Raw genomic sequence first — 25,259 nt, 5'->3', positions numbered from 1 at the left:
ACACACACTGGTGGCTTAGGGAGGTCATTTTAATTTTCTGCAAATATTTTTAAGGGAACCCCAGGGAGAAATTTGGTAGAAAGTGCTACAAACAATTGCTTTTCTATAGCCACATGCAGAGTTTATACTCTGCTGTTAAATACTGTAGGTTGATTTTGTTGAGCTTTTTGATCTTAATGAGCATAAATCTTCCATGTACTGCCATATGGTTTCTACATATGGACAGGCTGCAATTAATGCTGGAGTCTATAATTTGTCTGTTGGTTATGTCAGTTATATGTAGGATAAAAAGTTAACCCATTTGTGCTGAAGATCACACACACAGAATCACACAGAATTGTAGCGGTTGGAAGGGACCTCCAGAGATCATCGAGTCCAACCCCCCTGCCAAAGCAGGTTCCCTACAGCAGGTCGCACAGGTAGGCATCCAGGCAGGTCGTGAACATCTCCAGAGAAGGAGACTCCACCACCTCCCTGGGCAGCCTGTTCCAGTGCTCCGTCACCCTCACTGTAAAGAAGTTCTTGCGCATGTTTGTGTGGAACTTCCTATGCTGCAACTTCCAGCCGTTTCCCCTTGTCCTGTCTCCACTCACCACTGAAAAGAGTCTGGCCTCGCCATTCTGCCCCCCACACCTTAGATATTTATAGACCTGGATCAGGTCCCCTCTCAGTCTTCCTTTCTCAAGGCTGAACAGACCCAGTTCACTCAGCCTTTCCTCATAGGAGAGATGCTCCAGGCCCTTCACCATCTTCGTGGCCCTCTGCTGGACTCTTTCCAAGAGATCCCTGTCTTTTTTGTACTGGGGAGCCCAGAACTGGACGCAGTACTCCAGATGAGGTCTTACCAGGGCAGAGTAGAGGGGGAGGATCACCTCCTTTGACCTGCTGGACACGCTCTTTTTAATGCACCCCAGTAAGCCATTGGCCTTTTTGGCCACAAGGGCACACTGCTGGCTCATGGCCAACCTGTCATCCACCAGGACACCCAGGTCTCTTTCCACAGAGCTCCCCTCCAGCAGGTATATATCCCCTCCAGATCTCTATATATACATGACTATATGCATAACTACTTCTGTGGTTAACAACTGTTTGTGCAAAATAAAGTCTATATGTAATATACAATCAATAGCAGAATACATACTGTCAGAAATATTTTTGTAAACTTACTTTGCTATAAAACTGTTTCTATTTCCTTGTTCTTGGTCTGTAATGTGGGAAACTACCAGGAGAACGAACTATTCTTTTTACAAGTATAAAGTATTAAAGTATAACGTATTTTCATGTGTATAGCACATTTAAAGACAGCAGGCTAAAGTCAGTTCATTTTTTTTTTTAATTAGATGTTATGCTCTGCTTTCATTCATTATGTGCTTTGAAAAGCTCCTAAAGGTAGAAATCAAAGTTTTAGCAAGATCTGCATAATTAAGTTACAAATAATATTTGTGATCTAAGAGTGGATGCCTTTCAAGAGAATTTTAGAACATCAGAACTGACAATTTTTCCAAGTCATATTGAGATATATGCACACTGAAGTACTTATTTTATCTTAAATTGAACCACAGCTAGAGAGCACTACTGCAAATGAGTTAGCACTTTTATCCCCTTTTATCAATTAAAGCTATCTAGAAATTCAGTAAAACAGAACTTGAGATAATTTCATGTTGAACTTGTGTTTTCTTAACACTTACAGGACCCCAAATCTTATCTTATCATCTTGTTCATGGAGTTCTCCTCATATAATATACTATAAGAATCATTCAGGTATTCAAATATCAAATAACGAAATGGTAGGCAACCAACATTCGTTTCAGTTCTTTGCTTGAAACAAAGTTGAAAGCAGTATTTCACACTTAATAGTAATACTCAAATGCATTAACACATAAACAGATCTATGTAAGAGAAGTTTCATGTGATAAATTATATTCTGTAAATATCTTACATTCTAAATGTTTGTGCTTGCTTAGGCTGTTACTTCGCACGTAATGATACCTTTATGAAGTTTTCACATTACAGTAGTGAAATATTTGATGTTCAGCAGACTAACTTGTATGTGAAATCTTCCGTATAACACTTTTCCCATAAAAAACATGCAGAACTGCAAGTGAAAGGCGATATAACTGCACATTTATGGGCCTGACAGTTATTTATATGTGCAGTCTTAATAGTGATGAAAACTCCACACTTTATAAAATGCTTTCTTGCTGACAATATTTGAGGTTAGAATTAAGTGTTCGTACACTTAATAATTTTGTTTTTCGTATTATTTATAGTACTCAGTAATGAGGTATGATGAAAGTTTCCATCAAAGATGCAAGAATAAAATCTTGGCCTTGAGGAAGATTCTATATAACCCTGATGATTTGAAAATGATGTGCTGAAAACCACAGTGTTTTAAAGAATTTTCCTTCAGACAATGAAATATGGGAGTCTTAAATAAAGTTAAAGATACTTATATCAAAAGCACACATTTACTTTTGAAATGTGCACATCTGCCAAAGTTAGGAGGATTGCTATTAACTGAAAAAATAAAAATAAAAAAAGAGAAAGGAAAACAGATGGAAAATAGGAAGATTGAAGTATTGAAATTCACCCATGTCGAGCAATGTAAAAAGGAAAAAAAAGAAAAAAGAAAAGGAAAGAAAAATAGTGGGGAAAAAAAAAGTAATGAAAAAGAGAAAAAAAGACATATTCATGCTGGCGTGACTTCACCATCATCTGTGGAGAATTATGTTTGTGTTTTTATAGGATTACATTTTTAAAAGGAGTAGTAGATTGCGGTGCAGAAGATTGTGGGTTATCTGAATGGCAGCCAGGATAAACCCAGTGGAAAGAATAACTAAGTATTTTCTTCTCTCTTACGTACCTGCCTTTCTCCCACAGTTGGACTTCGTTCAACTTAAAGACAAAAATTTGACTGTCAATATGCTTCATGTGGCCCCTTTTATTCAAATTCTCCATCTAGCAAAGACTGACACTTAACATACCCACACATCCTCATTTACAATGCTTCCTTTGTCTCCTGAGTATACATGGATACACTGGAGATTAATTTTCTCAGAAAGTCTAAAGTTCATGTCTGAAGACCATTTTAGTAGTTTAAGAGGTGCAGTATTATATGGTGTTTGTAGGTACAAACTGTTTCATCATCACTATTAATTTCATCACACTTATTTTCAGTCACAAAACTGTAATCAGCTTTTATCCATCTTGGTTTGTTTCCTTTGTGTATTCTACCTGCAAGCTGCAGAACATAAATAACACTCTTTGAATAAAGTAATAAAACCAAGTACCTTATCAGTGTAGGTCTATATCAATATCTTAAGCAACCAAAAAGCACATATATTTCTTACAGTACACCCACCCACTTTAAAACCAAATGCGTCTCATTCAAATGTAATAGCTTACTTGTAGCACTCTATTTTGTCTGATGGCTAAGAAAATTATGTGTAACTCTAAAATGAAATGCTAGGGCTGATAGCTTCCTGACAATTATTCTGGCAGGAAGATACACAGGTGATTAGCACTGACAGTAGTTTTAAAGAGTCTGCTATAGTTTCCATTTTACAATTGGAGTAATAGGTAAGCAGCTAGAAACCTTGATCTATACTCCCAGCATTGCATAGCAATTAGGTCACTTTTATTTTTCTGTGGAAAACCTGATGAAACATGATGCAGTAATTGCTGATGCAGAGCACCTGGAGCAGGGCCTTAGGGAATGCTTGTATAACTCTCAATGCAACTAAGTACTCTTACAAATGTCCTTACCTCTGAGCCTGCTTAGGGATCAACAGCCAGATCACATCGTTCCTTTTCTAAATATATCTACATACTAACAAAGTAGTTTGTTAACATCATTCCCGACAGCCCTTCTATAGCTACAAAAAGAAAATAGGTGAGACTTTGCTGGGTGCCTCATAAGAGAGTAGGCACTGCTATTTAGAGATTATCATCTATTCTATACCATAAGGAGACACCTGGCTGTTCCAGCAAGAACTGCAAGGCCGGTTTATCTCGTAACTGAATGTGACATTTGTTATTCTACATTTCTCAAATCAGGATGGAAAACAGAGTTAAAACAGACTGAAATGTAGACTAAAGCATGGGACTACTCACAGTGGCTGCCATATTAAAAAAAAAAAAAAACAGTGACAACAACAAAGCAACTTTATTTTGCCTAGAGCATCAGGTAAAATGCATGTCTTTTGAGCATGGAGCTGATTCTTTTTAGTAACTTACATGTAAGGAAATCTTACAAATTATTCACTTCCAGAAGTAAATACAATTTTAATAAAAGAGGAGACTAAACCTGGATACCAGTGGGAAAACACTGGGCTACAAAATGCCTTCATTGTTTCTTTTAGTTTAATTGTGGTCCATTTTCTGCAAATAAACACATACACCTGCTTTCTATGGTATATAAAACTTCCAGTAGAAATCTACCTGGAATCAGGAAATCCCTGTGTATTTGACAAAGATGTAAGAAATTGCCTCTGACCAGTTTTAGGAGGAGCTGTGAAAGGTATTAATCACAAGCCAAAGGAATACTTTACCCTTTCTTGACAGTAAGATCTCACTGAGGAAAAAAAATCGTTGAAGGTTACCATCTCTGAGTACAGTATTTCTTTTCTACTTAAATTAGGTATCCTTAAATGAGGTAAGGAAGGGTTCAACCCTGGAATCTCCTGCTTTCACCTGTGCTCCCAGGGCTGGTTTGAAGACTTCTGGCCCAAAGAAGATGTTAAATGAATGGGGGTTTTGTTTTACTTCTTCTTACTGTGCTCAGAAGAATGAGTGTAAATGAAGATGAGAAGAAATGTGAGAAGTAAAAACTTTTTTTACTCTATCAATTTTGTTGGGGGCATTGGGTGCACTGTTAATTTCAGATATGAATTACACCATAATGCTAATCAGCTGACTTAGAACATTCTAAATATCCCCCTTCAACAAGTAACTACAGAGTAAGTTAACCTTAGCTTTCACGGCTGGCTGCTTTTGAATATGAATATTAAGTTTAACTTGGTAAAAATCTATTTTTATAATTCCTTTTTAATAAGGAACAGATATCTTTTAAGGGTGAACGTGCAAGAACAGTAAATGCATAGTAAGCAATGCCCTATTCTCATGTTACTTCAGCTTCTGGGAGCAGCTCACTTCAGGCTTTGATGTCTTCCCCTCCACAGTGGAGTAAGTCTATTTCTAACAAATTCCTTGTATTTGATGATTTTTATCTTGGATAACTATAAATGTGCCATGTGCTTCAGAGAGGTGTCTGACATTTTCTGCAACCTTTATATATGATGCTTTTCTTTCTTAGCCAGTTTCAGGTGTTGTTATATCCCAAAGCGGAATGTGGCAACAGTGTGACTTTTTCTTGCTGCTGCCAATTAATCTGCCATCTGCTTTTGCCTTCAGGTATTGTGTTTCCCAATGAGGTTACTATATGTATCTTGTAACATAAGGTTGTTTACAGATTGCTGGTCATTACCTGCAGAAACTCAATGCCTACTCTCTTTTTAGGTCTCATTCAAAACTAATATATTTCTCTCTGATTATAAAGATTGAAGATAATTTTCTCAGCTTCTATTTCATTAACATATGTCTGTGCCACAATTTAGATGGTTTTTTTCCTTTCCTTTTTTTTTTTTTTTTTTAAAGTCATTTAATGCATTGCTTGCAATAAAGGGAAAAAAAGGAATCCTAAAATTCCCTGTATAAATCTTGTACATAGCAACAGTTCTCCAGCTTTTAGTTCAAATATTTTGAGATGTCTATAGCAAAGGTGATTGTACAGAAGTACAATTAGATACCAATTTATTATAATAAGTCAATGTGTGTTGGCACAGCACTTTGCAAAGTGCAAATTAAAAAGGTATAGAATTTGAAAAAAAAGAAGCCAAACCTAGTGGATTTGTTTGTTTATATAATTGCCAGAATCAATCTAGTGTATGGGAGATGTCCTCCTGCTCAAGAAAAACGTAACTTTAATCTTTAAACTTTTAATTAAGGAAAGTCAACAGCAAACTTTTCAAGAGGTAGCTAATTCAAGTTTACAAGTTACTGAGCAGGATGTCAGGAGGCGAGTTAAGTGAAAAATAAAAAGAAAGGAAGTTCAGATGTGATGCCTTTGCATATAGAAGAGGAAAAGACAACAAAGCCATCAAATCAGTATTTTCTCCTAAGCAAAGGAATACATTAAGTACAAAAACATTGATACCTACTCCATTTATCTTCTTGTTAATCTGCTAGCATTCAGAAAATGAACACAAGCATATAATACTAAACTTAAGATCACTGACAAGTTAACTAACCTATGACAATAAATTTTTTCACAGGAAGATGTGGTGGAAGCCCCATCCTTGGAGGCACTCAAGGTCAGGCCAGGTGGGGCTCTAAGCAATCTCATCTATCAGTAGGTGTCTCTACTCATTGCAGGAGAGTTGAACTACATGATCTTTAAGAGTCCCTTCCAACTCAAAAGATTTTACGGTTATATGAATCTAAGAGAGCACAAAGATATATTTAAACTTTAGTTTCAAATGTGTAGCCATTTTTGAATGCATATATGTTTTTGTTTGAAAATGTGCAAGGAAGAAGGAAAAGATGATTTCTAAAGCTGCCTGATCAAATCAACCTTTTTTATAGACAAACTTAAAATATACAGACAGAGGGAGCCCATGCTTTAAGAACAGAATCTTTGCAAAGCAGTGCATCTGTTTGTGGATTCTATACAATATACGAAAACAAAACACACACACACACGCACAAGAAACCCTCCCCAAGACGCAGGGATAATAGATCGCTTTTATATATCAGCTGCAAGAAATGTAGCTTGTGTTAGAAATACAATTTCTGAAAAGAAATCTCATGCCCGTTGAAAACTGTTCTACTAATTTTCAGGATGATATTGTGACTTGAGGATTTTTTAGCCACTGACTTCTTCATTTTCATCCTGGTCACTTGGCAGTATTTTAAACATTCCTTAAGCTACCATCTGTCACAGTTTGGAATTTACTATGTAATGGTTTATGTGCCTCAACTCAGAGTTATCACTCTGAACGGAACTTTCCATGCATTCTGTTTCTTGATGACATATAAATTCATTGCATCTCTAATTATTAATTTTTCTTCAGCTGGTAATCATTTCTTTGGTCTCGTTCTTGGGAGTCCCAATATGATTTCATTACCACTCACTTTAAATGGTCCCCATCACCAATTTGTTTTATCAGCAGAAGACACCTGATTCCAGAGTATGAACAAGACAATACCTTACCTTTGTTTTCAATATAAAATAATGAATTTTAAAATGTTGTTATTAACGTTGTTTCACTTACAAATAAAATAAAATGTTGTATTCCTTTTATACCAGGAATACCAGTGCATATTTTTTAACAACAAAAATAAAAAGGCAAAACATTTATTTCTGCAGCTGAGTTATTAAATTCTACATTTTATGTAATTAAATTAATAATACCTATAAACAAATACATTCTTGAATTCTGAAGACTATATTATAAGATTATTTGGTGATATTAAACCTTAGCTTCCACATCTAGACTATGAGTAAATGGCAGAAATGCTACTGTGAGGAATAAATGCAGTATTTTATTTTCTTTGTTAAATAAAATAATCATAAATCATGATACAAATATTTTTTTCTAAAGTCAAAATATCAATGTTTCAATAAACTATTAAGATAAATTTTGGAAGGAAAGTTTTTAAAACAAGTGGAATGTAAATAAGTTATTTTTAATCAAAAAGTGAACACTTTTTAAATATTATTTCAATAATATATAATTTTTTTTTTTACTATAAAAGTGTGTAATAAGTGTAAAAGTGTGTAATAGGTGTAATAAGAGCCATATTATTCAACTAAACCAAACTCATACTGCTCTTATGCAGTTATTTTATCATAATATTCTCTCACAGTGTTTCCAAGGGAAACAGAATAATTTTCATCCAAATCTGAAAAGATCCTTTTGTCTCGGACAAAACTAAACATAATAGTTTTAGTGGTGTAATATTTCTAGGATGGAAATCCAATAATAGAGAAACCAAGCTATGCAGTTATGAAAGCTGTCTATCTGGAGACTTGCTATTAAACTGCGCTTGAGCTTTCTGTTTACTTTAGAGGTATTTATATTTATGGCTATACATTTGTGGCTTGCTCTTACTAAATATTTCTCAAAAGCCATTTTTATAATGGACAACATAAATCATCATAACTTCAGTGGTATTCTTTTCCTAAGAAAGAAATAGGAGAGGCAGTGAAGGACTTCTGTTGCTGCTCTTTGTTTCCACATCTTATTCTTCAGTGTCTTGTTGCTTTATAAATAATGCATTTATTTTAGTTTTTATAAAGGTATATGTACTCTCACCATCATTACAGTATCTACATGTGAATGCTTTTGTGCTCATAGATTCCTTTGAGATGGAAAATAAACATAATCCTTCTCCAGTGCTGCGGGGCCTAGTGGGGGAGTCTACTGTTTTGCTACAAGCAGACATACAGTTAACCTCACAAAAAATCCTGTCCAGCTTTCAATATTGTAAACAAGCAAATAAATCCATGAACTGGTTAAAGTACCTTCCATACCATGCAAAAATCTATATGTTTATGCAGTAATGTAAGCAACAAGCAGGGCAGCTAAGGAACGTAATTCCTGAAGATGACATTGCCATTGCAGTCATTCATAAAATTATAGCTGTAACAAGGCAGATCAGCTGAGAAAGAACATCAGGGATGGGTGGTTGCTTTTAGGCTGCCAATAGCTATATATACAGAGCACTTGTAGAATTCTAGTTTCTTAAGGTTTTACATAAGACAATCAACACTACTGTATTTTTAGTAAGATTCAAATAATAGAAGTATCTGTACACAAAAATCATCTAAAGCTTGGAACAGTGTTGCTGTGTTCAAAAATGCAATCTTAAAATTCATCGGTCTCCTTTCACCTCTGAGACTACAAAATTATATTTATATATTATATTTATATATTATATTTATATATTATATTTATATATTATAACCATAGACTACAAACTTACTTATCCAAATGAGAGATGATCACACCTCTAACTCTTAATTTGTTACTATTATGGCTTCCTGTTTGCAAACACAAACTTCAGGGCAAATGACCCTATCGGAAACCTCTCATATCAGATGAGTAAAACAAGATAAAATAAAAGCAGGTTGCAACTACAGAGAGCTTAAAAGACAACACAAAATTATATGTTGTATCATGTTTTACTGCTGCCCGCCACTGAATACCAGCAAAAAAATTGAAGAAGAATTCCAGAGCTGATCTTTGGTAAAAATTATCTTCACCTTGAAATTCCAAGACCTTCAGTTTTCTGCAGATGCCCAAGGGCTGTTCAGTTCCATAAACAAAAATAAAGTGGAAGTCAAGAAGCTCAGAAAATTTTCTGGCCCAGGAGTCAAGATGCCTCTAAATTTAAAGAAATAATTCAGTGTACTGAAACACTAAGGAAGACAAGAAGTTCCTCATTTTTCCCCAAGACTATGCTCCATAACAGCTTTCAATGTAGTGTGATACCTCGTAGACAAGATCTAACTCCCTTTGCCTGGCCAGGCCCAGGAAAGAAGAGAGAAGTCTGATATCTATTCTCAGACTTAGCTGAATCCAAATTTAAAACATTGTTCTCTAAATATTAAAATAATATGGTAAAGCATAAACTCCTCAAAGTTTATTTTCTCTTTTATATTGATATGATGAAAAATTTAAACAGCACACTTTATGTATTTAGAGAAATTATCACCTTAAAATAAAAAGCATTACTAAATAGCTGATTGTTTTTTCTCTCTGACATCTCAATAAATTAATCTTAGATCAACTTTGCCTTCTGTAAACAGTTGATAATATCATGATCAAATTAAAATGACTTATCTCAGAAACACATGAGCACGAGCGGTGGGGAAAATAAGTATTGATCATAATTGTAAAAATAAAAAATCCTCTGAGGTTCTTTTGACCTTCTAGGTATAAAGCAGCTAGTTCATTTCAAATCAACTGAGGGTCCGAGGAGAGCAGGTAGGAGGTCTACTTGAAAACTAGATTGTGTGTTGAAGTTAGTTACCTTGATGTTCCTTATAAACTCTGAGGTGAGTCTCCTGGGTTGGCAGAACATTCCTGCATTATCACATCCTCCGATCCAGAAAAGATCCTGACTCTGCACGCTGACAGGTTGGCATGGCACTCAAAAAGTGAATAAAATCCAAATCAGGTCCAGTTTGGGACCAGTCCACACATGCTCCAGATAGGATTTCCAGCTGGGAAAGGGTGATGGTTGTGTTTTTTTTTTTTTTTTTTTTTTTTTAATTATATTATTATTATTATTATTATTATTATTATTATTATTATTATTATTATTATTTGGGTTTTTTTGGCTTAAGGCTGTATATTGCAGCAAAGAGAGGGGAGCACTGATGCCTTCAGCTAGTATGCTGCTGCTCACCTTTCCTCTACAGGAAGTTGACTGGGACAATGCCTGGCCTCTCAGGTCAAGACAAAAGGCCAATGCCATCATGTGGGAGGAGAGCAGCCCAGTGGGATTTTTGGGAATAGGCAAGCTGTAATGGAAGAACTGCATGTATTTACTTACCTTATTCATTTGATTCTCAATGTGATGAGCATCAAGTAACATTACACAAATAATCAAAAATATTTTCATGTAAAAATGCTCAATGAGAAAGTTCAAACTTAGTTCTCCATCAGAAAGCTCAGCTTCCCGTTATGCTAAGAAATTAATCTGTCATCCTTAAAACATTTACTTATGCACCTCTATAATAACCTTAAATAATTAAATCTCTTATCTTCATTATAATTATTTAATTCATTTTTACATTCCTAACAAGTTTTTATTCCATTTTAAGAACAATATAAGAAGAAGTGTAAACTCTACATGGAGTTTACATGGGCTCATAAGTAAATTTTTAAATTCAATATATTATTTTAACCCATATATGTTACAACTTATGGGCTTGTGCTCTGCATTGAGCCTACCTGCAGAAAATTGGAAAGAACTTGTGCAAAAGACCTCTCAAATGGCAGAAGCTTTCTTCCTGCTTTTCTGCTGACAGGCCAGATATTTTTACTAGATTTCATTACTTCTTTTCTTCAGGAATTACATCTAGTTTATGATTTTATGATTTTATAAATGTTTGAAACTTCTGCACGTTTTGTGATATAAGTGCAGCATGCAAATACATAGTTTAACCACTAACCCTTATATTTTCTCTCAAATTCCTGCTAAAGACAACAGGATCCTTGAGGGTTAATGGCATGTAAACCACAGAAAATTGACTCTGCATTGTCCGTGTGTGGAATCTGACTTCAAACAAGATATCCTCTGAACATCACTCCCTGTTGATTACTCTTAACTCTAGAGCAAATGTAATTTTTTTCCTCTCATCTTCTATAACAACGTGTTAAGACCTTATCCTGCTGCCACCCATCACCTAGAGGATTTTATCTAGATTAAAGGAAACTGAGAAGGCATAGTCCTGAAAGAGAGGCTTGTTCTGCATTCTAATCCAAAATGGTAAAGATTCTTTATACACTACAACGGCTTGGCAACCAAAGCATACCTACCAACAGGAAACCCCATGTTATAAGAAGTTTAGACAGTCCAGGCTTTGAACTTCCATTTTACCTAACTTTACTCTTTTTTGTTTATTGGTTATTCATAATTATATGTGCACACAGAAGTATATTTGGGAGGTATGATTCCAAACATACTTTCCATTTTGTTACATTACAGTCCTTCATGTTGGTTTTTTTTTTTTTTTTTCTCCATCATTTTAGTGGCTGAGACTCAGTTTGCTCCTTACACAGTGCTATCAGTGCTTTCATGCAGTGCTATCAACTTTCATGCAGATTAAACAGAAGGAGGAATTAAATCTCACTTAAGTGCCAATTAAATGCTGAAACAGTGGGCAGCAACCATGTACAGCAAGGTGCCTCTCAGAAAGGCTAGTCAGAAGCTCAGCTGTGAGAGCAGAAATACTGAAGGAAAAAGCCAAGGCAAACATGGGATACCCATGGTTTCAGAAGCTGCAGCTGCAGAGGGAAACAGCAGGCCACAGGCAGGTGGTGGGAGATGTCTGCAGCGTGGACCTGAGAGAAAGCCAAATAGCACATTTTCATTTGGCCAACATAGTTTTACAAAAGGCAAATCTAGGAACATTAACATGTAAGCTGTCCCTCCCTGCTTATTCCTAACATACTTGGAGAGAGATGAGATGATTACATAAACAAACTTATTCCCATGAATCATGCTGTAAACAGTTTTTCTTCCGGCAATCAATTGAAAAGACTCCATGTACTGACTAATTGCTCAGGCTGGAAGGGCTGGTGCTTTATATTTTAGTCCTACTTACAGTAAGATCAGTGGAACAGCAGTGAAATTTATTACTTCAGTTTTTGTTTTTGGAGAGATGACAAAATGCCTCTGAGGGTCTTTTTAATAGAATAAATGGTTTTTATCCTAGAAATATTTCAAAATCAAAAGATATTGAAAATATCTGTTTGTTGCGATGATTTTCAGTATTGTTAATGAATGGAGAAGTTAGAACAATATATTTAAATGTATATTTGCATTTATTTTTGCTTATATATTTGTGATGTAATTTATTTTCTCATGTAGTCTCATAATTTTTGTGCACATTTCATTTAAGTCTTGAAATATTTCCTGAATCCACCAGCAACTAATGTCTGCCAGACCTAATGTACCATCACTGTGAGAAAATGGGATTTAACTTACAACAAATTCTGCTTACTGACTGAAGTCCTCATTCACTCACTTTAACAGATAATTTTGGGAAGCTGATATGTTCTGCTCTTTACTTTCTTCCTTCTAAGTTGTCTAACTTGGTGGAACTCAAAAAATAAATCCTGCCTGATGAGCCTGAAATTAGTTCTTTGTGAATGTGATCATGTACCAGTTTGAGGAGTGAGTCCATTTGCCAAATTCCTTGCTGATAAAATTTACAGCCAGAAACTGTGCAGCATAGGAAGTTCTGCACAAATGTGCGCAAGAACTTCTTTATGGTGCTGATGACAGGGCACTGGAGTAGGGAGGTTGCCCGGGGAGGTTATGGAGTCTCCTCTGGAGATATTCAAGACCCACCTGCACACCTACTTGTGTGACCTGGTGTAGGGAACCTGCTTTGGCAGGGGGGTTGGACTCAATGATCTCGGGGTCCCTTCCAACCTCTATGATTCTACGATTCTATGATTCTAGGATTCTAGGATTCTAGGATCCTATGATACTGTAGGGAGTTTCTTAACAAGGTAGAAATTGTTTTTGAGCAGACCAGATCAATAGGTGCAAGTAGTTTGTTAATTTCCCCCAACTATTCTGGTCTGGAAATCTGTGTCCAAAGATGATTCATCTTTTTCTGTGATGTTATCAGATGTTCATTATTTGAATTAATTGAGCTTTTAAATTCTTTATCTTTCATGAAATTATGTGCACACACTATTACCTTGAGAGGTTTATCAGGAATTAAATTTTCATTACTCTTAGAAATATTTACATATAATGAAAGAAGATGAGAAGCATAGGGAATGAGTGAAAAACTGATGCTAAAATGTACATTCAGGACACTGAATCTACTCTGATGTTCTTTCTATGTATTTAGATTTTGATGCCAAAAATAGTGACAAATGACTGTGCTAGCTTGCAAATCTTTTTTTTTTTTTTTAACAGAAACAAAAACAAAGTAAATGAAAACCGAACTTTTTCTTCCAAAAAACTCCAAACAAACAAACAAACAAAGCCAACAAAATCAAAAACATTAAAGTGTTTGTCACAGATTCTATATATCCATCATATTTTTCTATAACTCCTTTAGTAAACCTGGTGGTGAGTGGTTTATTCATATATCCTTACTGCTGCAGTGAAGTGGTTTTTATGCATAATATCCTAAATTATTCATGTTGTCACAGGGTTTTTCCATAGGAGTAAAGTTGTGTTTGAAACTCTTACATACAATCAGTTATTCCTATGTATTTTCACAGAAATCTCCAGACCTAAATCAAAAATGCTTTAGTCTTAGAAGAAATGTCCACTAACAGACTTCCCAGTTCTTGATTTATCCTTCCAAGAGCTAGTACTTCCAAGCAGATCAGCATGAGATAAAGGTTAAATAAATTTTGGTGAGGCAAAGTCACAAGCACAATGTCAAGACCAGCTCAAATGAAATACAACAGCACCAATAACTTGTCTCTCTTATTCAGCTCCAAGTTCCTGTTCTTTTTCTGCTATTCTGTTGAAAGGCTTAACCACTTATCCCTCTAGCAGTTGACTATAACCATATTTTTTTCTCTCTTTTCTGAAGGATGAAGAGTGCTAAGTTGAAAGGCAAGTAAAAATATTGCAGACCTCTTGTAGAGCATGCTTAGTTACCACTTCTTGGTATGGTACAGGTCAAGTACCTCTGCTCATTCGCACATAGCAAGCCACAGAGAAAATACTCACATTCACAGGGAAGCCTTGAAGCAACATGGTATTCCCCTAGTGGAAAGATAATTCTTTTCATTGTATCTTTGCTTAGCATAAAGGTTTTGTGGCAAATATTTAGGCCTTTCCAAAATATTAATGCCGACTAAGTCTAAATAAACTTTATTCAGGGAGTTCTAACCTTATGGTGTTCACTCTTTGAGGTGTTTCAGTAGAAGCCAGTCCTGAAATGGAAATTGTAGGTGGCAAATTGGAGGGTACAGTACAAGAAATGCTCCTTTCTTTAGCAGGATATGGCTTGTGTGCATTGATGTGCAAATACAACCTTGTTAAGACAATTAAGCTTATAAAACCAGACTTGAGTTTAAGTACCATGCCAGATATCCGTCCATATTTTAAATAATTTAAATTTTTATTTTGTTATTGGAAAAGGGATACAGAGATAGAATTCTAGGAAAATAAATATAAAAAATATAAAAATCGTAATGAATTCAAAGTTTCAGGATACATATTCATAATTTGATTAACTTGTTTATTTAAAGTATATATATTACTTTATGATGTAGGCATCCTCCAAATTGCTGTGACAGTATTCATAGAAAAATATAACCCAAAGATTAAAGGTCAAAATACATATTCAAAAAACATATTCTATGTTTATTCATATCTTTATTCATATCCCTGATACTATTTCTATAAAATAATGATGTACTTTTTTATACTTTTTGATATACCACTATACTTATCATTATTTGTATCAAAATAATTTATGTTAGAAAAAAATGTGAATTTTGATGCACTTCGTATGATGAAGACCAGAATTTGTTTTCCAAAGTATGTACAGACTGGAAAAAGATTCACAAATTTCTTATAAATCTTTTGCAAACTATATTGAGCAATAGTTTATACTTTTAACTTTGAAAACACTGCAATTAGATTTCAAAGAAATTAATATATTAAGTTAATTTGGCTTTATTTCATTTGTTTATGCGTTCCAAGTACAGGAATAAAATTAAAAATTAGTAAGAGCGGGAGACTGTGTGTTAAATTTATTGCAATACAACTCAGTCCATGCAGTAATTGCATTTGTATAATTACCCGTTTGCTTTGATATAAACACTAGACTGTTTCAGATTACTTTTCCATGACCTCTAAGCACTGATCTCAGTCCCTCTATGTGCTCCATGCATCCTCAGAAAGTGATGAGATGTCCTGTTCTTACACATTCATTCAGGGGTTACCTTGGCAACCACTTGATAAGATGGTGCCATAATGTCTGTCCAGCTTCTTTCACTATAGCATGAGTTTATAGACTAGACAGTTTCAAAAGATGGTTTTCCCCCCTAGGGCCTGTAGAATGAGTATAGATTTCTTCCTATCTTAATGGAAATGAGCTACTTTCCTTGCCAGTAATCCAATGTTTTTTATGGTGCTACTTTATGATGCAAGCATGCAAAGACTCAACTGCCCTGTGTTCTACCAAATATATTGTGTTTTACTACATACTTATTTTAAACTAGGTTTCGCAAATTTCTGTGACCATGTTTTCTATGGGCATGTTTTCTCTGTTTATCATCCTAAATTCTGTTTACCCTTAATGTTTCACCATGTGACAATTTCAACTATATTTTAAAATAGGGGTGTCAAAGGTATTATATTATATTTGTATAATATAATTATGAAATAATAATTCCATAGCTCTATATTAAGTGGGTATAACATTGTGAAATAATAATTTTATATTAATTTCATGTATTGATATACAGAAGACATTTCAAAGGTACTATTTTCTAACACAATTTCTGCAACTAGGCAGCTGAAGGAAGAACAGAGACTTATTGCTTATTGCTGCTGGTCACTCTGTGAGCTCAAACACAAATGTATGTAAGAAGGAGAAAGGTCACGCATTTTGGAACACCCAGAAACTTAATTGGACACGGTACTGTTAGACACCAGATACTTCTTTTAGAGAATTTTCTTTCTGTGGTTGCTGATAAAGGTCCAGGTCACACTGCAGCTGTAGTAGTACAGAAGTCTGTTGTGGGACATAGGGGAGAAATTCACTGAAAAACCTCTCAATGATGCTGTTTCTGTTTTTACATCATATTTATGGTTTCATATGCTTCAACACAAATAGAGGTTAAAACATTGCACACACACTGGTTCTAGAGCTAAGCAGCCCATCCAAAATCTGCCTACTCTACCAGGCAGAGCCAGCAGCATTCATACACTGACTGAGAGTAATTTTCAGTGCAGATATCCAGTGGCTGATCGTGCTGAGACCTCACATAACTGCTTACTTTTAGGGAAATTGGGATTATTCTGCTAAAGAAAACAACAAAACAAAACTCAGAAAAATTAAGTTTTTTTTTTTTAACTTTTTTAGATGCTGGGAGACATTATTTGCAGTGGCTATTTTCATGAACTATTTCTCGCAGAAGATGTTCTGCCATATATTTTCTATGGAAAATTATTTGATCGCATTATTTAAAACTATTTTTCTTTTTTGTTAAAATTTCTTATGATCCGCATTGATTACTTTTTCTATTATATCCTCTCATCTTTCATGTCTTACTTAAATCATTTTCTTTTCCTATCTGATAAAAAGGAAAAAAAAATGCAGTTGGTATGCTATAAATTGAGGACATGGTACCATTAAAAGCTCAGGTTGTTATTTTTTTATTTCCTAACCTTCTAATTTTGTATTAGCATACTTGATTTGTTCTCCAGGTGTCTTGATTCTTTTATAATTCTTTCCACTTTAATGTCAGCAATTCTTACCGGCGCTGGTGATTTTATTCTTAGATGTCTCCAACAGACAGCTGCATTCCTTATTTTACGGATTTCTTTCTGATACAGGAAGAGAGTAATAGTCTGTTTTCCCATACAGCATGTAAAACAAAACATGCTGAACAAAATAATAGAATCTCTTTGTTCATAGGCAGGTGTAACTTCACAGAGGGGAAGTCATGTGTGATTTAGGCCACAGAGCAGCTCAAATGGATACTATGTCACAAATGGCATAACTTTTATTTTTAATTAATATAACCCCATGTGGTAGTTATTTTAGCAAACCAATGAAGTGTTTACTGCTCTAGTTTTTTGTAATTAATTTTTTTTTCTCTTTTTACTAGTGACATGGATAAGCTAGTTTTTAGCTTTCTTTTAACAACAAATAAAACTTCAGGTAGATATTTATTTTTTGTTATAATATCTCAGTAATCCCTTGACAAGCTGTGAAGTGGGAGTTGAGCACTACTGAGGCAAAAAAATACTGTTGTAAAATTTGATGGGTAAGAAGTTATGTTACATAGTTTGTCAAGAGATAAGGATGCTTGAGTGCTTGAAATAGACTAGGTGAAATTTCACCCACACATGAACATTAATGCAGAGACCTAACACAGTACATTCTTCCCTGTGTTGAAATGAAAACTAGCTAGTTTTGGAAGAAGGACTACGGAAACCCAAGCCTAGATCAAAGGCTTCTGTAGCCTTCAGAACAGATACATTAGAGCTTAAAAGTTTTGACCTGAGGAGATAATCCAGATATTATAAAACTTTATGCCACATGCAGCATATCGCAACCTGTTTCTCTGCAGGTGCTACACAGCTAGCACTGCTTTGGCTCAGTGTGCAGCAGGCTTTGCTGCACTGCTCAGACATGTTCAGCCTTCTCTTTCTGAGATCTCTCAGGAAATCTAAGTCAAAATAAGAACTGATTCCCAAAGTCAAGACTACTGCTTTAAAAAGAACAGCAATAGCAACAACAACAATAATAATAAAGTGTTTTTGGACTATAGTTGTTCCTCCTTTCTCTAGACATTAGTATTCCTAAGCTGTTTATTGTAAAACAGCTAGAGAAAATACATCAGACTCAATTTATCTAACATTACATATGCAGTTGAAATTCAAAGACAGAATCAATTCCAATTAGAATTAATATAATTGTTCAAGTAGATGGACTGGTAAACTTCTGAGGTCCTTTCCAATCATACTCTCCTATGATCCTATGAAATGGACAAAACTTGACAAATCTTGTAGCCTTTGAGCTATAATAGATCAAGCTGAAAACCAGATATGAAATGTTGAAGTAACTCTCTAAGAGGTTTGTTCTCAGGAAAAAAAAAAAAAAGTTATTACTATTTACTGTGTATAACAAGCACATTAATTTGTTTATCTCTGTAATGTAGAAAAACCTACATTCTTAATGTACATTACAGCCATAAATTTATTTTCCAACAAGGACACTTAATGCTGTTAATTTTCTCTTGAAATATTTTACAGAAGTTGTTACCATAACCAAATGAAATACCTACTCAAAATTTTTCAGTTTCTTTGCTGTGGTTTGAAAATTTATCTATGAAGGCTACAAACTACTGTTTTTATCATGGCAGTTTACTTCCATCGTGTTGGAAATTTACCAGAGGGTATTTTAGTGAACTGCTGTTGACAAGATTGAGTTGGAAAGGGAAATGAACTTCAGTTTGAAAAAGAAGACAAGAATATCTTGCTAAGAGATGGAAATGTTTTTTAAATTGCATTCATAGTTTAAGAAAGTAATAATGTAAAGAGACACCTTATTAAAGTAGGAATGATAATGAAATTCTGTTTTCTTCTAGGAAAGGCAAAAAGAAATAGTAAGAATAATCCTGGGGTTTGCTGTTAGCAAGCCTACTGAGATGTTCACTGATCAGTGGCCACTTAATCCTCTTTTGTATTTCTTGTACCTGAAATGTTTTCAGCACTTCTTCCCATGCAGAACTGTCATGGTTTTGGTTGGGCTAGAATTAATTTTCTTCACAGAGGCTCATAAATTGCTATTTATTTTATTTTTGAGGAAAACACTGTTGATATTTTTATTGTTGATAAACAGGGCCTACATAGAGTAAAGGACTCTTCTGCTCCCCTTGCTGCCCTGCCAGTGAGAAGATGAGGGGGTACAAAGAGCTGAGAGGTGATACAGCCATGGCAGCTGACCCAGACTGAACAAAGCAATATCTCATATCATTAGGCATCATGGTCAGCAATAAAAGCTAGGGTAAAAGAGGAATGGGAGACATTTGGAGAGATGGTGTTTGACTTCCCAAGAAAACATTATGCATAATTGGCCTTCTCTTGGGATGGGAAGTAGTGAATAGATTCATTGTTCTGCTTTCCTCACGTGCACAGTTTTTCTCTACCTTGTAAACTGCCTTTGTCTCAACCCATTGATTCTCACACTTTTATCTTTCTGATTCTGTCCCCCATCCCACCTGGTAAGAGTGAGTGAGAGGCTGTGTCGTGCTGAGCTGCTGCTGGGGTTAAAACAGAAAGAGAACTCAGAGTTCCTTCCTTAATAGAGTTTGAGTGAACAAACTTGTATGCTATTAAATATGGAAAAAGAGATTTTAGAAGGCAGAAAAAGACCTTTAGAAAGATCATTGCTTATCCACCAAGCTTACAGTTACAATTTGAGAGAGGAAGAATGAGATTCTATGGTTCATTGTATTTACTCCAGAGTTCTCATATACTCATAATTATTTTTTACCTGTTTTTTAAAGACACAGATTTATTCTCAATAATTTCTAAGACTGCTTTCTTCCTTGACTAAGTAAGGCAGAGTTTTGAGAGGTTCTCCTAGCTCATGGAAAAGAATTGTAAATTAGTAAATTGTAAATTGTAAATTAGTATAATTTAAATTGTCTTTCCTCACCTTTATGTTATTTTCAACAATCCTATAGAATCTATAGTGTTTTTGTAAATCTCTTGGACACAAAGATTTCAATCTGGCCAAAAACTCAGTTCAATACATGAAAACTGAGATGCTTCATCACCACATCTGTGCCACTAAAGTGGCAGAAAATCAAGGATTATTCAGGTTTCTGTGAAGTCAGAATTGGCAAAACACACTGTCATATCAAAATACATTCAGTTTGCTAAACTGCAAATTTCAGAATAACCTTCTCAATCATTTACTTTTTATCCTTCCATGTTGAAATGTTCCAGTCAAATAAAGCTCTAGCTAAGTCAAATGCATTGTTATGAAGGCTGTTAAGGCTATACAGATGATTAAAGAGGAATTTAGATTTATCTTCTCTATACTTACCTTTCCAATCCTTTGGGATTTTCCAAAATTTGCTTGCAGATGCAAAATTATAGAAAGTGAAAGCTGAGGCTGTATGCATACAATTTGCCTCTTCAGGACTGAGGACTAGGAGACTGTTGACTCATCTGTATCTGGGTCTAGAGTTCTCATATATTTTGGTGAACTAATAAATTTCACTTTGTGAAGGGGTGAAAGGCAGCAAAACACTCTATATGACAGAAGATACAGTGACTGCAAAGATGGGTCATGAGACAGCTCAGCACATGTGATCTAAGAGTAACTTTTAACATCATTCTTCCAAAAAGAGTATCAACGATATTCAATATAAATAAATAAATAAACAAATAAACAAATCATGTATTTGGGATTTAAAAACAGAATGATTTCAAATAAATTGATATAAATTAAGTCTGAGAATCAGATGTTGTTGTTTACTTAAATATTGGGAAACCAGTGCTCTTAGATAAAATCAGATAATAGCAGCACAAGGTTACAGCAGATTTTCCTTTGCTAATCTAAATCAGTAAGAGCAAGTGAAAAAAAGAAAATCACTAAGTGTTTTTTTTTCTATACTGTATATATTTTCAATGTCCATAATTTCTAGTAAAAACTATACAAATAGTAAGATACAGCTACCTGGTTGTTGGTCCACCAGTGATTATGTGGTTATTAGAATCAAGTACATCCACCTCTGTTCTGCCTTTGAACTTTCACTTTTAATCTAGCTTCTTTATTTACCTCTTATTCTTTTTATTTTTCAAGCTTTAGCAAAAAAAAAAAAAGTTGTGGAGTGTATTCTACTGTTGTACTTTTATCAAGCAGTACCCAGTATTTTAGCCTTTTAGAGGTGACTTTTTGATGAAAGAGAAACTGGAGACACAGAGCTCTATTCAGCTTGTTTATTAATAGAGTTTATGCCCTTGAGTGGCTTCACAGCAGGTCACAAAGACAAAGGAAACCCCCTTCTCTCAGAAATCTCAGCTCAAACTTCAAGAAACTGCACAACTCTGAAAATAAACCCTAATTAAAACTTCATGGAAGAGAGCAATTACTTCCTCCTTGTGTCACAGTGCACACCAAGAAACCACATCACTCACATTTCTTCAGAAATTGTACACAGCTCACATTTTTTTCACTCACAGTAGAGCCTTACTTTACAGTCTCAAACAGATCTCAACTAAACTGTTTCTAGAAGTATCTGAATGAAAATTCAGAAAGAGCCATAAACTGACTCGGTCTCATCACTGATATGCAATGAAATACTCAACAGTTTAACTAAAGAACTGAAACCTTATTTCACTAAGTATGTACATGAGAACTTTTTCTACTGCTTTGAAGTAGCCCTAGTCTTGTGCTATTATTGGCAATTACATGGCAACTTCCAGACCTCTCAGCCTTTGCTGTCAGACTGTTTTTACTTCCTTCACTTTGGAATACTTTGTAGATGATATAACTTTCCACATTAACATACAATGTACACAAAATAATTTCCTTCCCCATAATGCTTTCCTTAAACTCTTAATATTTCCCCACCTAAATGCTTTTGCCAATGTAAAGGATTCTCTATGCACCCACAATGGCAAAATGTTTAGTCAGACTGTAGTTTTTCATCTTATCGCAAAGTCCACATTTCATATGGCCTCTTTTTTCACTCCTTTTTGATTACTGGAAGGAGAAGATAAAGCAACCCAGGCAAGCTAATATCTGAACAAGTTCCATTTGTTGTGCTATAAAAGGTGATATCAAGTGCACAGACGTCTAATCACGGCAACCCACCAAGTCTGACTCGGTCACACCCACCTCGGCAATACCATGCTCGACTACAGTGATTTAATGATAAGAAGAAAGATTAGGAAAAATGGAGATTTTTACTATCCCTTTCTTCTTTCTCACATGTGTTATGTCACCTCTACTAACATTAGAATAGGAGCAATGTTATTTATGGAAAGAAAAAAAATAAACAACATGTCCCAAACCAAAACAGCTCTCATGTCTTCTGTTGAATGAAAATATGAACTTTTAATATGAATATGAACTTTTAAACTGGCTAAAATCTCTTAATGGCTGAAGAATTACTCATTCATCTAACTGTCCTGAAAATGTAGGCCTCCTCTCTAACCCACTGAGTCAGTAAAATGAATTAGATTGAATTTGATGGATTCTGGATTTTTTTTCTGAGAGCACGCAATTCATCTCACTTTTCTTATTAGATTTCCAGGTTGCTGTACTATTCCTAAAAATTCCCATCTATGAAAAAAGAACACTGATTTTTAAAACACTGCAAAACAATTAATTTCAAAACTATTTAGAGACTTTTTATTCAATTTCTTTATATACAAGATATTTTTGTATGGAATTGATTTTTATTTTTTCCACACAATCACCGAATGTTCAAAACTGCAAGACTTTAACTTATTTCCTGTGAGCACCATTGCATGAATTTCAATGTTTAATGAATTATGTAGGGTTTAGAGCATGAAAGATTTTTGAGGAGTTAAGTTACTTCACCACACAATTATTTAAAGGAGATAATCGGACATTTTATAATGACTTTTGCTAAGACATTGGTTTTAGGAAAGTGGAGCATTTTAGACATATTTTATACTCAGAATAAATGATCTCTGATCTTTTATGAGCCTATTTAATAGTATAGTAAGACTGCAACCATTCTCTGTTGGCCATTTCCCTGAAATAGAGAAATCTTTCTTCTGTCTCCTGAAGATGAAACAGTCAAGATGCACTTCACCATCTGTCTATTTGTCATCACTTAAATGATCTCATTATCACCCTGACAAACATCTGAGAATATATGGGCTGTCTGTCTGCACAGCACTCATATGGAGCTGGGGGCACTGTTGAGAGACATTAGAAAGCATGCCTAAGCCTCACAGCCAGTTTGGTCACACGCAGAAGTCCTGCCAAACCTGCCACATTCTCCATCAATATTTGTCTGTGCTTCTTTGATTTATATGGTATACATTCTAACTAAGAAAGGAATTTTTTATTTGTTTATTTTTTTAATTAGAAAAGTAGGAAGCAGCACATAAAAGAAATACTTCAGGGTGCCCCATGAACAGCAAATAGGAGAAAATAAGACAATCAGAAGTGCCAGAAATGTAAGGAAGCAACAAGTTTCAAGTGAATAGTGTTGTTTGTAGGGATAAAAAGAATGTAGATGATAAAATCAAATAGAAATCTAGGTTCTCAGTGTTTACTTAAAATCAAGAAACTCTGTAAGTCAAGCAGTTGAAGGTAAGCCAGGGTCCCAGAATGTTGCAGCCATAAAGTACATTGTTCAAGTCCAGAAACTGATCGTGTCCCTTCATGGTACGTATGTTATAGAAAGAACTCTTACTATAGAAGACCATTTTTTCTGTCTTCCTTCCTTCCTTCCTTCCTTCCTTCCTTCCTTCCTTCCTTCCTTTTTTTTTAAGATTTCTTTTTTATACCGTTTCTACAGAAGACCTCAGACCTTATGTGTACCCAATGACCAACGTTCATTTTTGCCATTATTTGACATCCACCTGGATCTCAAGAAGTCACATCTTTGATGTACATATATAATCACTTAACAAAGAGGAGCCTGCAGCATCTTGCTAACTACAAATCAAGGTACGTTTCAGATGATCTTACATAAGCAGCTCTGCACACCTACATCTTTTCTCAAACTGTGTCAGTGACTGATTTTACCTTTGTGGACAAGATCTTCCTCGTTCAAACAAGAATATATTTGTAAATGTATATATATTCAGACAGAGATTACACTGAAATTCTCTTTTTTGTATATTTTGCGCACAAAACATGTGTACACTATTGATTCTAGAACTGTACTATATGATTAAATTTTATAGGACTCCATAGGCCATTTTTTCTAAGCCTAGCTTTTGAAAAAAGTTTCTCTGATAGTATCATGTATAGTCTAATAAATAGCAAAAGCAGGAGAGCGCAGCTGATTTCCCCTGACTGATCTCCATCTGTTCACAGCGTAAAAAAGTGGATATGTAGTTCAATTAATTTGAAGATACTGTCTGAGACAGCTTAGTGACAAGACTTCAAATGAAGAAAAAATAAAGTTGTTAAAAAGATGTAACCCTTTCCACAGAGAGTCTGGTTGGGAGTTTTCTTAAAATGTAACATTTCACAAAACAGATACATAGTAACATTAAAAGGAAAAAAATATTGCATTTGATTGCACAGAGAAGAAAGCAGCTTTATCTCCGTCATTTTAAAGTCTGAAATGGGTAAATCCTGACAAATCTTTCTTCTGCAAGTATCAATATACAGATTTAGTTCCCATAGCCTTTGCCACTTTGCAAAACATTAATTATTTTGCTTGCCATCTGTACCAGAAGCTTAGAAGTAAACTGTGAAATAAATGTGTTTTTGGTAAATTTCAACTATCCCAAAAATTTCTCTTGCAGTGACATTGATGATTTTTGATCTAGAAGAACTGGGAATCACTTCCCACATAAAAGGGTCTCTCAAAATTGCATATCTATCTATATATTTTACCCAAACAAAAGCTTAATTCTTTCACGGGAAGACATTAATTTTTAAGGTGAAAAAGAAAAAGAAAGAGAAAAAGAAAAAGAAAGAGAAAAAGGGAAAGGGAAAGGGAAAGGGAAAGGGAAAGGAAAAGGAAAAGGAAAAGGAAAAGGAAAAGGAAAAGGAAAAGGAAAAGGAAAAGGAAAAG

The sequence above is a fragment of the Lagopus leucura genome, unplaced genomic scaffold, assembly GCF_019238085.1.
Source record: "Lagopus leucura isolate 7727_CA_CO unplaced genomic scaffold, USGS_WTPT01 Super-Scaffold_100002, whole genome shotgun sequence".
Classification (NCBI taxonomy): domain Eukaryota; kingdom Metazoa; phylum Chordata; class Aves; order Galliformes; family Phasianidae; genus Lagopus; species Lagopus leucura.
Note: the sequence above shows the minus strand (reverse complement) of the source record.